Source organism: Coturnix japonica, chromosome 7 (genome assembly GCF_054131305.1).
Source record: "Coturnix japonica strain WE chromosome 7, WE-NBRP24, whole genome shotgun sequence".
Lineage (NCBI taxonomy): Eukaryota > Metazoa > Chordata > Aves > Galliformes > Phasianidae > Coturnix > Coturnix japonica.
In genome coordinates, this window is record NC_140669.1 from 18,103,441 (window position 1) to 18,120,572 (window position 17,132).

The window sequence follows — 17,132 nt, forward strand, 5'->3', positions numbered from 1 at the left end:
CTAGGTGACAGGAAAAAAAACCAAAAACATATCTCCCCCCAAAAAAAGAAAAAATCCTTTAAAATTTTCTATACCTAGTCTGGAGTCACATGCACTAACCAAAGCTATGTGTGCATATGGCATGATTGTCAGTGCAAATCACTAGTGCCATGTAAGAAGCTGTTTGCCCAATGTCATGGTTGGGATGTATGTTAAATCTTAGTACAGCAGTTTGAGATTTGGCAGTTTGAGATTGCTAGATACTGTGGAAATTTGGCCCTGTGTGAGTACAAACTCATGCTGTACATGGCAGGAGAGAGTATCCCTGTCTTACCTCCTGCTCTGCACTGAAACGCTGGAGCAACGCAATGACTGGGGGCCTTATTTTTTGCTTCCAAAGTTCCAGAGAAAGAAAGAATTTCAGTCTCCTAAGCACTTTTCAGTAACTTTCCTCATACAAATTAAACCATTTGACACATGGAGGCAGGTTACATGTTTGGAGGAGGCATTTATGAAAACACAGTTCTTAAGTCAATGAAATAAGAAATGCTCTGAGATGAGTAAAGCAAAAAAGTACATGCATCAAATTAAGTTCTTGAAGAGAATGCCTTACTTCAGTTCTGATCTTGAATTCTTGCAGACAAATTGGTTTATTTCAAGGAACACTCTGCTGCTGCCTGGATGAAATATGTGATGTTTCTTTCTCCCTAATACTTTTATTTTTTTCCCATTTTCCCCATTATATCATTTAGGGCTGCTCTCACCTTGAGGAAGGACAGACTGTGCACCCAGTTCTGTGCTAATGGGAAGTTTAAACTTCGTGCATCACAACTTCATGCAGCGTAAGTAGTTCCACTGCCTTCATGTCACTGAGTGAGGGATATGGAGGATTTGTTCTGAGAGATGGAGGACTGGAAGAAGCAAATTCTGTACTGCAGTTTGCAAATAGTGGCATTTTGCAGCCTGACAAAGGGCACTTGGTGGCTCAGATCTGTTAATGCATTGTAATGCACCAGCAACAGCTTTTTTTTGTGCAGTGTAAAATAATGTGTGTGTTTATGTCTAGATAGATGCTAGGGGTCATTTTCCCACATTAGGAATTTTGAATTGGATCACCGTAAAGAGAAAATAAAACTGAACAGGTATGCAGCTAACTAATTCTGTTGAAATTTGTGACCACAGATACAAACAAACGCCATAAAGCCAGAGAGATCGCACCATCTTGTGACAAGCGTGCTGCCTGCTCTGTGTTGTGACTGACCTTGTCTTCCTCAGCTTGGGAGACTCCTTCCCAGTGACCGAGTGTCTGAATTGCAGTCTAATAGCATATGGAGCAGGTTGTCTGCAGTTATTACTGCAGAAGCAATCTCTGTGTAGGGGTGTGGGCCGTAACGGCCGGGGCTCTGTTGAGGCAGCATTTCATCCCTGTTCTTACGGCAACCTTCGCAATCCAGGTTTGAAAAGGCTGCAAACCCCGAAGCAGGCACCGACTTCCTATCAACCTGTCAAAGAAATAATAAAAAACCCTGTCACCACGACACCCGTGGCAGTCCTCACCAGGCAGAACAGCAACCTGCTTAGGCATAAATCAGATCTTTCTGTTACGGAGTCATTGCTGAGAAGAAGACTTTTTATATCACTCTGATATCCACAGAAATTAATCTAATTTGTTCCCCGTTTTAATTAACCTCTGTGTGTCACACCCAAGTTCCGATGCTCACAAGAAGAATTTGCTAATAATCCGATTATTCTTCAGTCAGAAAATAGTCGAGAGAGGGTTTTAATTCAAAAATAAAGAGACAGAAATGTTTTAAAAGAAAAATGTTATTTCTTCCAAATTACCAAGTGCTGCTCTCTGGTGTAACATTATTATTCTGTGTAGCAATTTATTAAATGAAGCAATTTATGGTAGCATCTCTGCAAAATGCCGTCCTTTATTGAAATGAAAGCGAGTAACAGCATAAGGACTGTAGAATAAAAAGGCAGAATATCTTCTTTTAGGCTATTACAAAAATACACACATTGTCTATTTGACGATCAATACGCTACTGTAAAATAAAACGGGGCTGTGGTATCATCATCATAATTTCTATTTCAAATGGATTGCCGAGAGCCAAACCGTGCCTTTTATGGAGAAGAATGACAAATGCTTTAATTCAATATCACACGCACGTGTATGTGCGAGCTGAAATTCTGTTGTAGCTCAGAGCCGTGAGGCAAATATTTTAGGATCATCGCGAGTTTAAAAACAACAGACATGTGGGAGTGCTTCCATTTATTTACACTTGTACTGACTTAAAATTCAAAGCGTTATTTGATGCTTTTAGAGCGCTGCTGTGGGATGTTAAATTGCTGCCACGCTCTTGCTGCTCTGAGATACCTTTCAACCTGCCAAATGCACAAGGAGGATGATGATGATGATAATAATAACAGCAGCAGCACAGGGATCTTTAAAATAACATGGGGCTCCTTCCTGTAAGATAAACACCATTCTTGCTACCCCCCCATTTTATGATTCAGCATTTCTGATGCAAGAAAGTGAAATAATGAAAGTAAAATAACAACAGGTTTGTGTGGGATGGGAAAAGGAAAAGGACTCTGTATATTGTTACAATTTTTGCAGAAATGGGGGGAAGGAGGGAAAAAAAAAAAAAAGAAAGAAAAAAAAAAAAGCTTTTCTAAAAAGCACCCCCCCAACACAGGAAAATGCTCCTCTTGTTTTTATTATTCACCACATTTCCTTCTTTTATCCCTCTTTCTGATCTCGCTCTTTTGTTCCCTTTCCCTCCTCAGATGCTTCTCCTCTGCGCAGCGGGAGCTCCAGCAGCTGGGGATGCAGGACGCGGGGCTGGCAGCAGGTGAGCTGTTGCGGCACCGGCGGCCGAGGGAGGGCGGGTGGTTGCCCACCGGTGCGGCTGGAGGCCGAGCAGCACGGGGCCTTCCTCCCCTCCTAACTCCCCCAAGGACAGGATGGGCACCAGGCACCCGCGTGGTATTGCGACGCGCTGCACCTGCCTTGCTCAGGGCTGGGGGAGAGAGGGAGGAGGGACAGATGGGAGAGGAGGAGGTGGGATGGCAGATGTGTCCTCTGGTGGGGATGGGGCTGTCAGGCACCCGTGGGCCATGCCGCAAGGATGTGGGTGCTGGCTGCCTCTGACCCTGCCTCCCAGCCCCATCCAGTGTAATTCTGAGCACAGACACGTGGCAGTGGTAGCCATGAACGGCCCCGCGGGGCCGGGAAGGAGAGGGCTGTTTTACCTCGTTTTTCTTGTTTTTGCCAAAGAAGTTTTATTGCTTGTGGGCACTGAGCCGGTGTCGCAGCCGTGCTGGCAGCATCTCACAGTGTCTCGGTGCGTAGAGGGGAGATCAGAGGTCAGTGCTGCAGTGTACTGAGGGCTGATTTACTGAATAGTTAAATGCACTTAAAATGTAATTTCTCAGAAAAGGTGGCGTAGTTGGGGCCACACAACTGGGTAAGAGCACGGGCTGCTCAATGCCCCTCTGTGTTCTGCAGGCACAGAGCCCGGCTCCAGGCATGGACTTGGGCTGCTGCAGCCACCTCTGGCCCCACGAATCTGTGGTTTCTCTGGGCTGCTTCCTGCTCGTGTCACACCTGTGTCTTTGGGATGAGAAGTCGTGACTGGGAGAAAGTGGCATTTGGTGGCATTGCTCCAACAGCGCGTCCTAGCAGTGGGGGAACAACTAGGGACCCCACCGCTGCCAGGCCAGGAAGGGCGAGCAAAGAACCTACTTGAAAGTTTCCCGGCAGCACCCGGCTACGGGGCGGTGCTGGCCGAGACGAGCAGGGCACGCGTGGAGCTCCAGGGGCTCCTCGCAGGACTCCCCTCCCCGGGGCGGCCCCGCGGGACAGCCCAGCAGCCTCGGGCCGGCTCGGTGCCCAGGCCGGGCGGCGCCCGCCTCATCCCATGGGGCCGGCAGGGGGCGCTCTGGCTCCGGGAACGCGCTGCCGCCGTCGTTCGGGCCGCGTCCCGGGCCCCGGCCCTTTAGCCAAGGACCCGGGGCTGCCGTGCCCCATGTGCTGCGGGCGGGGACGGGACGGGGCGGGAGACGAGGCTGCCCCGTCGGTACGGTGGTGCGGAACTGGGCGGAGGGGGAGGCCGACAGAAGTTGGTGACAAAGATGCCGTGCCCGTGCTCGCAGCCGGCGGGTTTCTTTGTGCGTTTGGCAGCGCGTCCCGAGACCATCCTGGCTCGGTGCGATCTGGGGACCGTTCTGTCCTGTGTGCGTCGCTTGGAGAATTTATTCTAAAGAAGAGGAAAGGAAAAGCCTTCCTAATTTTTGCGCAGGTTTTCTGAGCGCGGTGATGAAATGTCAAGCGAAAAACAATTTTCTTTTTGGTAACTGGTGAGTTTCTTAAAATTCCGGTTAGTGTTTAGCACAGATACGTGCTTGGAAAAGCCCCTGTTTCTTTCACCTGTCGGTGTAGCCTCACCTGTGGTCACCACTCCCCTCCACCTATGTGTGTGCGTATCTTTAAAGCTCGGTCACAAAAATGGTTTGAACGAAAAACCTTCCAAAACAAAGGTTAAAGAGGACGGAGGAAGATATGAGAGCCCAGCAGGCAATGCATTCCTCCCTCAGTGAGATGGTCCGGACAGCTGGGGCTGAACCCTCACACTGTGAACTGAGCACCATGGTCCCACGTTTCCCCACTGGGACCCCCCTCCCAGGGCACCCTCAGACTGCGTGAGCATTCCAAGGGCACAGCAGCACAGTCTTGCATTGTAGGAAATACCCAACTACAACCAGGCTAGCCCGAAATAAAGCCTTACTCTGTACTACAGTAATTATCTGCAGTGGCTGTAAATTCTTTGTTTCCTGTGCACAGAGATGTGCTTTTAAACCAGAAGCTGTATTTGATGCTTTAGAACGAAAAGAACTACTTTCTTCTTGGTGGTTTGGTTTATTGGGTTGCATGTATATGTATATATATATATTGGTGCAGTTCTTTCACTCTAGGATATGCAAACCAATCTTTAGGAAATGGAATGCATTCTGCTTTGTCATCCTGCGGCTGGCTTCAGTGTTTGGGGTGGCTCTGAGGTGAGAAGTTTTAATAATCAGGTTTTTGAAGTTTTATTTCTGTGCTGTGTCCCTGGCCGAAGATCCACTGCAGCACGATGGTCAGGCAGCGCTTCAGGCAGTGGCTTCTCGGCTGTTTGAGCAGGAGGGCTGCAGGATGCCCTCAGGAGCGAGGTGTTCTTCAGGAGAAGGGGCAGCTCTCTGCACTCAGCCCGATCACGCGGTGCCTTCCTTCAGGGGGTTCCTGCGGTAATCTCTGTAACGTGCCAAACCGCTTTGCTGCAAAATGAATATTCGGAGATGGGGAGGGAGGAGGGAGAGAAAGGAAGGAAAAAATGGGCTTCCCGGTGAGCTATTGATTTGAAATACGAAACATTTTATTGATACGAGAAAACCCGGCCGTAAGGAAGCGGTTTGATATTGCACAAAATGTGGGGGAAAAAAAATATCACGTGCATCTGTTTAGCACAATATACTGCATAATGACAGCAATCTTCCCTGTTTGTATCTACTCATCTGATTATACGGCGTAACAATTCTTTTTGTTACACATTTATTTACTGAAGGATTTTTTTTTTAATGGGTAATAAATTAGTAAATCAAATATCATGCGCTTGGGAAAATACGTTAGCAGGCTCCCTGTGCAGAAGATAGCTGTAGTTCGTATTTTATATGAGATGTGGATCTCAAAGCATAAACAGAACCTCGCTATGAAGTTATGAGCTTCTCTTGTGGAGAAGACAAAAGAAGTTTTAAATCGCTATTTAGGACTCTTTCATCTAGGCACGGATTATTTTGAAAAGCTTCGGTTTTTAACACTGCAATGCAGCACTGATGTAATGAAGAGCTTTGACTTACTTGAAGTATAACCCAGTGGCCTTCTTTTGATGCTTTTTCCATAGCTATTTCTGCTGCCGCTTCCTGTCCTTGACCCAGCGATACATTGTGAACTTCTTCCCAGCTGATGGTAAATTCAGACTTGTTCCCTAAACAGAGCAGTATGCTATGTTACTTCCAGCCAGATAATGAAGAGTTCCAACAAGCATGTGTGCTACACACCGTGTATAGATGGTACACAGCACATGGGGCACTAAAGGTAAAGAAAATACCCCTCAAAAACATGGTTTCAATCAACCAGCAGAGTTTGGATGTTGAATCATTTTCTGGCTGGGTGTTCAGTATCAGTGCAACACTGCTGTATTGAAGAGCAACTCGAATGTGGAGCAATTGATTCTTGCTATTGTATCCCTACCTATAGCCTAGATAAATATTTCAGTGCATGCAGAAATGGCTGTGCTGTAAATGTACAGCTGATTAATCTGAAGAGAAAATAAGTTCAGTGTCTCACTGAGGTAACAGTGCATGCAGGAAGTAAACAAAGTCCTTTGGCTGACACACAAAGGTGGTTTGCTACAAGGAGGGGATAGCAGGTTCTTGGCTTGTCTAGCAGTAGGGTCAAAACTGTTGCTCAAGCACACTTACACAAGGTGGATAGCTTGATCTGGCAAAACGGAGAAGAGCAGACAGCTACCTCTTGTTTCAGAAAGCAGGCAGCATTCACCCCAGCAGCTGTCGGAGTCAAGCACTGCAACTTTCATCAGATAGCGTGTGTTCCAGCTGTAACACCGTCTGTGCATTAACATGTGACAGCACTCAGCGGTAATGGAAGGGCCTCTCTCACTTCTCTGCTTGTGGTAGTTAGAATAAAGACCAGTAGCACTACTAAGTAATTTGGTAGAAATGTCTTTAATGGGCAGTGCTGCGTTTTCTTATGATTGTTAGCAATAGGGTCTGATCTCATGGTACGTAGTCAACATGGGGCCCTCTGGGAAAGTTTTTACTGATGCTGCCTTATGCCTCTTCACACTAAATGCTCCAAGCTACATCTGGACAAAGACCCCACAAATTAAGAAATACAGTTGACAGAACCTCAGGGAAAGCAACAGTTAAGGTGTAAGACCCACCTCTGGGACATAATATTTTATCGTGGCTGACTGACACTTGGTATTGTTCCAAGTACAACACGCATTAGGGTCACTTGTGGTGCAAAACCTGTCCTTCTGAGAGCTGAGGGTGCTGATGTGAGCTGGCAGCCCCAGCCGTGCCAGCCTTTCGGCTGTCTCAGGCCATTATCAGGTTTGGGAGATAACTTTTTGCTTTTCATTCTTCCAGAAATTTCTCTGTTCAGGACATATTATAACCACAGTGCTCCTGCTTCTTTCCAGGATCCTTCAGTGTCTCTGAGTCACAACGTTTATTCCTTGCTATCTGCAGTTGAAGAATTAATACACAGAGCCAGCACATTTAAGCATGAGCATATGGATTCTGAAGATGAGTATAAGCAAAGGTCCTGATTTTTTAAAAGCACTGTGCAGGATGTTCATTATAGTGGTGGCTCAGTGGCTGAAGGCATGCTGCACACTAATTTCTTTCCATGCAGTTACAAAATCGGCTAGCTGATTAAACAGTGGTCAACATCAATTCAGAGATTTTATTAAGCATTCATGTCTTTTTTTCTAACTAAAGGCCTTAGGATGGAATAGACATGAAATTAATAGAAGAAATAAATTGCAATACTTTACTTATCAGTGTTTATTTTTGCCAAAGCTTTGGGTTTTAGTTGTAGCTGATGACCCTGTTTAATTCTCAGGTAGTCAAGGTGGAAGGGCCACTTAATTGAACCTCCACCAACACAGGGAGAAATTTTGAATGTGAGGCTCTTCTGAAGGCTCTACTTTTACAAATTAAGTGTGGGGTTTTGTGTGTAAGCTTTTATTATGCCAGCAAGACAGGAACCAGTAAATTGTGTCCAAAAAGGATATTAATGTAATATTCTAAGGTTAACTGAACCCAAATTTCTCTAGGAGCAAAATGGTTCCTATGAGGAAATGGCCAGGTAAAAGATATGTAGTGAAAGACTTAAAATTTTAGAAGATTGTAACATTTTTCATGGTTGTAGAGAACAAAAAGGGAGTTCTGCACCATTATTTGTTGTGTTGTAGAGGGTTGTACTGTTAGTTCAAATTTAATCCCGAACTGCGTTCAGCTATATACGGGTAGTGACCACAGAGTTATAAGCCATCAGAGCAGCAAAAGATAGGAGAGAAATAAACTACTGACTGCAATTGCCCCTTTGTAAAAGAACAGGAATGTTGAGAGGGGAGGGAAGGAGTTTCCTTGTCTCTGGTGGTTTATTATTCTCTGGGAACAGGTAAACCAACGCTGGCTCATGAAGATACTTTAGAATAGGAAATGTTTTGCCTTTGAAATGCGCGAGATTACAAGTCATTTCAAATAGTGTTCATGGCGAAGATACCCCTGGGACCACCTTACAAGAGCTTTATTTCTTGCCTGCAAATTAGTCAGTTCAAAACACTTCACCTCTCATCTCTGCCTTCAGCTCTTAATATCACACACGGTATTTGTAAAATGGAGGATAAGAATGAAAAGACCCTGAATACAAAAGTGCAATTAAAAAAAATAAAAATAGAAGACTGTAAAGGCGAGAACATGTCTCATTTCAGAGGACAAGAATAAAATTTTGTGCTTTTTTGGAAGCATTTCAATAAGCTTTCCTTTTTTATTTGCAGCAGGGTCTCATTGAAACAGCGATGTTTTCCAAGTGGCAGACAGACAATAGCATCTAAATTATTTTTAAGAAAGCACTCATAGCAATAGAGCACCCATTACTACTAAATCCATCTTAGAGGAGAAGGGTGGAGGAAAAGGAAAGGTCAATAAATGTATCGTGTTCTTTGTGTAATGCTTAACTGATATTTTCCAACTCCCTTAGCCGGCTTTTATTTTATTTTTTTTAGGAATCCTTGTAAAATTCAGGAAAGGATTTAAGGTTATCATCTGTCTCTCCCTAACTTCTGACATCTCTTTATAACAAGAAAGAGTCACAGCCAACTGTAACAGGAGGGCAACACAATGAATCCTGGTAAGAAGGGGAAGGGGGGAGGTTCAACTTTGCTGCCCCCTTGCCCCTGTTTCTTCCTTGCAGAACAGAAGTGCCATCTGTTCCAAGCCCTAACACACATGATCTTATTCCCATTCAGTATTAACTAGCACAGGAAAAAGATTATCAAGTGATCTGAAGCACCAACAGCATTAGCAAGCCTTCCCCATCCAGCGTGTTTTGTTTGCACCTCCAAGAACTGCAGATAAAGTGGATACGAGCAAGTGACTTAATTGCCTGGAATTATTCTGCTCCCTGGTGGAAGAGCATATGGTCAAGGCATGGAACATGACCAAAAGATATTTAGGTGCTGGGAAAAGAATAAACCTAACAAGAGAAAGGATGTTTAGATACTCCAAACTGAATTCAGTAGACAGTTCTCCATTACTTGGTGTTGTAACATATCATCAGAATAATGAAAAATCAACTGTGCTATGTAAGGCTAGACAGCTGGTATTAAAGTATAAGCTGTTTTCAAAATAATCTGTAAGAATGCATCTTATGTTTCATTGTTAAATTTGTGGTATTCTCTAACTTAAAGCCCCACATCAGCCTCCTCCCCCAGCACTTTCTAGTCCTGCAAACTCAGCTGGAGATCCAAAGAAACAGTGAGAACTTCTTTTCTTCTAACTCCTGGCAGGTGCAGCAGAAGCCGTGGATGCCTCAGTTATGCTCAGTTATGCCTGGTTTATTACCGATGAAAGTAATGGGGTGGAGTTGCAGACGCTGGTGAAGGAAAAGCAGCTACAGTGCAATGTTTGCAAAGCAAGGTAATGATTAACCACCATGTTCAGTGGGATTTTTCTGTTCCAGCTCTTTCACCGTTTCAGTGGTATTTTCTCTTGATTTCTGTACTGCATCATTTTATGTTTCTCATTTCTTCATCCTCTCGCCTTTTTCTCCTTTCCTGGTGCTGCCTACCCACCATGTTATTTAAAGTGCTTTCATCACCAGAACTTGTCCGTGTTGTCAGATCACAGCTTGCTCCCCATGGAATGGGGGAAGACCTCAGACATGGGAGAAGCACGGACTGTTACAGTGTAAATAAACTCAGAAAAATGGTCTAAGAGGACAGTCAAGAAAATGGCTAGCTAGTAGTTTGTGTTTCAGACTAGATTTATTTTGCACAAGTCATGCATTCCTTAAGCTGTATCTGAAGTCTGGAGCTGATCTGTCTGGCAAACCTACTGATGTCTACATTGTCAAAATACATGAGACAACATTTCATTTCTCCAGATTTCCCTTAATTTCATTGCCTTATTTTCTTTCTTTTCCTCCCACGCTGGAATGACATTTTTGAAGCATACTTTATAGAACATAATTTGATCAAATAATCCAAGGGAACTCCCCAAAGACATCCATGATTTAACACTAGATCTATTCTAAAGGTTGGCACGTCTGACAATGGAAATTGGTTTAACCCCAGTTAATTTCTAGATAAAAAATGCGATGTGTTTTTCCCGAGTTGGAACTGTATTTTGTTGGCAGAGCTTTCAGAAATACGCCAGATAAGACCGAAATGCAATCAGGTGTGGTGCTGAGTATGCTGAGCATCCCAGTCTGAGCAGGAGCAGAAGGGCTCAGCACCTTCCTGAGGCAGTCCTCTTGCATGTCCTCCTGTGCGCCCTTGTAGGTGACTTGCAGGTGACCACAAGGAGAGTGGGCAGGCATTCACTGGTCAGCTGATTTATGGTTTGATACAGCTGATGCTTTGTGCTCTGAAAATGGAAAAGGGCAGCAGTTGAATCTGAATTTTTGTCCTCCATTTCTCTTCTCCATTTGGGTTTTCACTTTCCAGCTCACAGCACATGCACTGGAAGCCAAGGCAGCTTTTTTCATTAGCTTAATGTTTTTCTCCTTGTCCTGACTCACATCCCTGAAGGCTTTGAGCTCCTCTGTTCTGTGCCCATTTGTCACTCCTTTCAAAAGGAAGATGGAAACTCTTGGTATGGATGCAAAACTCAGAAGAGGTCTGTGCCAAATAAGAGCAAGAACACAGCTGCACAAGACTCAGCACACTTCTCACAGACAAAATGCAATGAAGAAAAAGATGGCACTTTAAGCTAAATCAGAGATCATTATAGAATACTTTTCCCATTCAGCTTTCTCTAGAAGGAATATGTACATGCAGCGGCAGCACTTGGGGTATGAAGAGCTACTTTGAAAGCAGAAGCAGTTGCCAGTGTTTGAGGTGTGGATGGCAAGTGAGAAAATCAGCTGTTCCTGCAGAGGTGCCCCCAGCAACAGCAGCTTCTGAGAAATCCTGCTTTTGTGTCCTTAATGAGAACACAGCCTGGAATAACTGAGTGCAAGCTCAGTTTGCAGGAAGCATTTCAGACCAACATCCATTGCCTGAGGAGGTTTCCAGGGGCCAAGCAGAGGCAATCAGCAATGTAAACAATTCAAGGTACAAAAAGGAGCCATAAACACAGAGCCATAAATAGAGCCTGTGCAGGTCCATGCTGTACTGGTCTGTGAAGGTATGCTCTTTCTCTTTCAAACAGTGGTGCCTGGGGTTGTCAGGCAGTGGTTGGGTCCTTCACCCTCAGCCTCTTACTGTGCTTATTTTGCCTTCCAGCTCCTCCTCTTAACATCTCCGGTCTATTTCAAATACTGTACTCAGAGCCTTCCTGTTGGCAAAGGGGAACATACTGCACATATGGATTAAATAATTTATTGTTAATCTAAGGCTTTCAACAGTCTAATAGTAAAAATTACCAAATTCATACAGGAAGAGGTCATAAAATAGAGTTAAAATTGTTAGACAAAATTTCCCTTTTCTCTAGTGTTGTGCTTCCTCCTCCAAACATGCCTTTGGGTCTTAAGATTGATGTTTTGGTATTTCTTAAAAGGAATGGGGGAGTATGGTGAGTCATCACCAGGAGGAGCATGATATTCAGGGGTCCGGGGGATGTCTTGTTTCCTCAGTCTGGTGTATTCTTGTATCTTATGTATTTTCTTAACACTAGAAGCTCACTGTGATCTGCATCCTCTGTGTTGGCACTCTTGTTTCCATGACTTGCTGTAGAGCCATAGGCAGTTTACTCCGCAAGGAAAAGCCACTTGTTTTTACTATAAACCAAAGTTAAATTGAAACAAATCAAGTTGCCTGTGCCTCACAGCTACGTGCAGCCAAAAGAAGTTAAAATCTACTTAGGCCATGGCAGAATTGCTGAGGCCCTGTACATGTCAATGTAAAGCAGGTTGCTGTTTACCTAACATGGCAAAATCAGGTTTTCTAGGCTAGAAAGTCTCCTTGGATGGTGCTTGAATTGCAGAGCTGAGCAATGATTTGTAAGCCCTCTTATGACTGCAGAATTGCAATTGACGAGCAGATCTTGGGAATACTCGCAGTTTCGTGTCTGCTCCTTTATCACAGAAATCCATACAGGACTAACTGACCTGTATTGTCTCATAGCCATTGGGAGGCCAGATTACAAAAGATGCGTTAGATTTTCATTGCCTGCATTATTTGCACAGTCAGCAGAAATACTGTGATTATTAAGATAAGAGCTGTAGGTTTTGGAGCTAGATTAAAAATTCCTTTAGCTGTTGGAGACTGTAATGCAGTAATGCTACATTGTGACAGAAAGTACAGCAGTACTAGCAGAGTAGCACAATTCTAGGATGCAGCAAATGAGAAAGTGCCCAAATGTAGCAGCCGTGGATCCAGAATTAAAGGAAGAAAATAAATGACCTCTAGTAGGCAGGGATCTCCAACAAGATACCTGTGCCTCCACTGCCAACCCTTAGATGAGGTCTGGGAAGGAGTGGATTTCTTCTGGTCACTCAGGTACATTGCATGCACCTAAGCTGCCCTGGGTTGGCCCTGCCTTACCACCCGATGCTTAATCGCTGGTTCAAGCCCTGACTTCGCATTTCTGCTACAGAGAATCATAGAATCATAGAATAGCCTGGGCTGAAAAGGGCAACCATGATCATCCAGTTTCAACCTCTCTGCTATGTGCAGGGTCACCAACCACTAGACCAGGCTGCCCAAAGCCACATCCAGCCTGGCCTTGAATGCCTTTAGGGATGGGGAGAGACCATAGTATAATCTATGAGGTTATAGGATAATTAAAATCATACATTTCAATCTAAGATAGAAACTTCACATACCACACACACAGAGGAATGTTTGTGAGGTAGTCCACAATTTCTGGAAACACAGCTAGATCCCACATATATGATTATAGATTGCTTAGAAACATAAGGAGAAATTCCACAATCATATATAGTTAACTTTCAAGCTAAGTGATCATGTGAAGACTGGAAACTAATATCTTCACATACACATTGCATATTTTAATATTATTTTCTGCCATTCCTTTGAAAGCCTCCCTGGAATAGTCCATTTTCTGTGATCATTTGTATTCACAGATGCACATTTTTATTACAAGAAACACTCATTTTATATATCTCCAAAATTATATGATCAACTTCTTGGTGACAAAAAGACCTTTTCCAGCCACTTGGTACATGATTATGTAGCTTATGTATATGTAGTGGTTCCATCATGTGCTAAATTCAGGATGTTTTAAAAGATTTCAAATACAGTATTACACAAATTCTGAGTTTATTTAAAACTGATTTTTCCATGACAAAAATGTTTATACCTTGTTGAACCATCATTGCTTTTATGTTCTTTAAATACCTGCCCTTGTGCACCTCTGAGAAAAATCTGGCTCTGACTCCTCTATAGCTTCATATGAAGTATTTTTAGTCTGCAATAAATCCCTGCCATCCCCTTGGCCTTTTCAGGGCTGAGGAATCGCAGCTCCCTCAGCCTCTCCTGGCGCGCTGCCTGCTGCAGCCTGCGCTGCTCTTAGTGCCGTATGGCAGTGTCTGTCTCATACTGTAGGAGATACCATAATTAAATTCGTAATTTTCATTTATGGCTTCTACTTTTGTTCACATACTTCTTGACAGTGGAATGCTTTTAACTTGTTCTGCAGCTGTACCCTCTTCTCAAGTGTTATGCTGTGTCAGTTTGGTTGGATGTGCTCCTGTTTCAGCTTTAAGTTTCCCTTCTGCAAAGTCCAAATTTCTGCTTGCTCTGCCTGTTCTACATTTACCTCTCTTGCTGCTAACCAGCCCATGCTTCAGCACATTATAGGCTTGCCAAGAGAAGAATTTAGACTTTGTTTTCTTCTAATTTTAGAAAAGGTTGCTTTGTTGCCTGGATAGTTCTGCAAGAAGCTGGATCCCAATGGTGTGTTCATCACTGGCTGTAGATTAGACAAGTTTACAGAGGAGAGCATTTCCAAAGAAGATCTGAAGATTAGAAGAGCAGCAGAGCTCGTCTGAGTTTGCACAAGTCTGGCAGCTTCTGGCTCTTCAGCGTGCAGACATGGAAGGTGCCTGAGTTTCCCCTGCAGCCAGTGAGAACAGAGGATAGTCATATTTGGCAGAAACTATTCTCCCTTTTGCAGGATTTGGCTCTTGAAGAACCCCACACTATTATGAAAATCTTTTTCTCTCTTCTCCCCATTTCCAATTCAGGAACTTAAAATGATTGCATTAGAATTAGAAACATTACAAAGAAATCAGTCTAAAAATCATTCTAGCAAAGGCAGTGAAGTTGCAATTGCAGGTGTCATGGAATTTAGCATGAACGATGGTGTTTCCAAATTCGTTTCTGAAATGTTTGAAAAGACTGTGTAAAGAGGGGAAGCAAGCAAGCCAGCAGGCAGTGTTTTTCCCCTCTGTGGTTTTTGTGGACTAAGAATAGAGGGGACATGTAGCAAGCATCTTGCTATTAAATTTGCCTATGACAAACAGTGCAGCTGCACATAGTGTGCAAAAACATCTGTAGACTCATGACACATGCAGAATCCCCCACACTAAGAACGTGACATTATACTGAAAACAATTCTGTTGTAAAAGCAATATAAATCCATTTTATGTAGACTTTCTCCACCTTCTCCTCCCCTTCTCTTTTAAATTATGTTAACTGAAGAATTCTGTCACTCCTACATGACATTAGTAAAAATCACAATGTAAAAGTGACTAAACATTTCAAAATTGTCCCTTTTTTCATTAGCAGCTAGAATGCAGATATGCCTTTTCTGGAGGAAAAGAAAGTTTAAGAAAGAATAACCAGCAGCAGAAATGCATTAGACACCAGATCCTACTCGAAGTGGATCTTGACAGGGTTTGGCAGCTGCAATTTAACTCTTCAGAAATCAAGGGGTGATTTCCTGTGTCTCTTGTGCAGTTGTTCAGTTCTAAGTGAGCAGTGGGATTGCTTTACTTTGCTGATATAAATGCTTGCACAAAATGCAGCAGTAGGGAAAAATATGTCTAAAATGTGTAGGTTTCTAAGATAAAGGGAAATTCCCTACCTGGGATTTTTTTGAGTTCCCATAGCTTCTCCTACAAATAATGAATGCAGTTATTGTTGAATTCTATAGAAGCTTGACTAAGCTTCACACCGCCCTAATGACTCATAGAATGGCTTAGGTTGGTAGGGACCTTAAAGATCACCTAGGTCCAAACCCTTCCCTCTCCAATACTTTCTTTGCAATCTTTAGACTTACTAAAGTAAAAAACCTTAAAATGTCAACACAAACACTAGTTTTTGTTGCAAGCCCGATGTTGTCTAAAAGTTTTGCGATTGTAGCATCATCAGAAGGCAGACCTATGCATGCTGTTAGTATCTGGATCATCGTTAACTTGTCTCTTTGGAAACACCTCACTTACAGTAAGAACAGTTCATAATAACTACCTGAACCTCCAAGAACATTTCCCTATGCTTTATGTAGACTGCAAAGTGAGCCTGGAGCTGGAGGAGTCATCCAGCTGGGTCGTAATTTTCAGCTCTCTGCTCATTAAATTCCTGCAACCTAACGGCAAAACCATAAGCCTTGAGAGAGAGATTGCCATCATGTTATTGATAGCATACATTTTGAGCATACTGACTTTCTGTATTCTTTGGTTGAGTACTTGGAACTCAGTTTCCTTTCCTAGGTGAAGAAAGGCTTGTTTTTCTATTTCAGAGAGATACAGAGCACAAATGAGAATGTTTCTAAAGCACTCTGAAGATGGAAAAGGTATGCAAGTATAACTGATGTCACCTGACAACATTTGTTTACCGGTAGGGGCATATTTATCTCTTAATTAAATTAGATTTGATTCCTTATTTAATAATGCAATGATTTTTAATGTTCGCTTCCTGGTTTGCATGTTCAGCAACTGTTTATACAAGATACATGATGATGTACATCACCATAGAAGGAAGGAACATCGCACCTCCTGTAAATCAGGAGTTGGGAAATGCCCTCTTTTTATGCCCTGTTTTGTGTCCCCACCTTTCATGCAGAAAAGAAATACACGTTCAGTAGTGAGTTGTGACTGCAGTCAGTTGTGGCCTCTCCATGCTGGCAATGACTGCCTGTTGTCTACCCTGTGTGCCTGAACATCACTGCTGTAGTCCTTCTTTTTTCGATGCCCATGCATTAGTTGGTCTCTGAGGTATATGACACAGTGGTTGCAAACAGCTCAATATAGTAATGAACTCTGGCTAATAATGAAAGCAGCGATAAAGTTTTTAAAAAATTAGCACTCTAAGGAACCGTGGGAAAATGTAACAAAGCTATTCTTATACAATGTATAAAGCAGAGCGCTTCAATTCCAGTTTTGCAGCTTTTACTTTTAAATAAATTGAACTTTTAAATAAATTGAAAAGTTTTATGATGATTTTAAAAGCCTCATTTTATTTTTCTCAAGGTGGAATAACTGTGACTCTTAATGAGTAGACACACACTTCTCCCATAGACAAGCCATTTGAAAAATACAGGTCATAAAATAAACACCAGTCTAGAAAACAAACATATTTGTTTTAGGCCAGGAGGAGACAAAATCAGCATTAAGATTATTATTATTATTGTAGCTGATTTAATTCTTATCTGTTTATCTTCATTTCTGTCTCTGCTGCTGTGAGTCTTGTTTATTAGCTTCTCAGCCAGAAGACTATCCCGTAGGAAATTACTGTCAGCAGCCAGGAAGAGTATCAGCAATTCATCTTCAAGCACTGTCAACTTAATTCTAAAGTAATTTAGCTGCTTTGTAAGTCCGCGCTGAAGCACTGAGTTTACAAATTGATAAATCAAGCCATATTAATAAAGAAAACATATACCTCTTTTTCAAA

General features: G+C 43.0%; 1 long non-coding RNA gene across 14 annotated transcripts; it reads left to right on the plus strand.

Annotated features, from left to right (window-relative positions):
- Positions 1-735: 735 nt before the first annotated feature.
- Positions 736-17,132, plus strand: LOC107316721 (uncharacterized). 14 transcript variants are annotated; one of them, XR_014948325.1, is made up of 8 exons: positions 736-821; positions 2,773-2,837; positions 5,925-6,118; positions 7,248-7,369; positions 8,841-8,965; positions 9,624-9,753; positions 14,145-14,340; positions 15,982-17,132. It is a non-coding gene; the product is annotated as an uncharacterized LOC107316721 (long non-coding RNA). The 14 variants fall into 14 exon arrangements; XR_014948326.1 differs by having other exon boundaries at positions 5,925-5,989; XR_014948316.1 differs by having other exon boundaries at positions 14,145-17,132.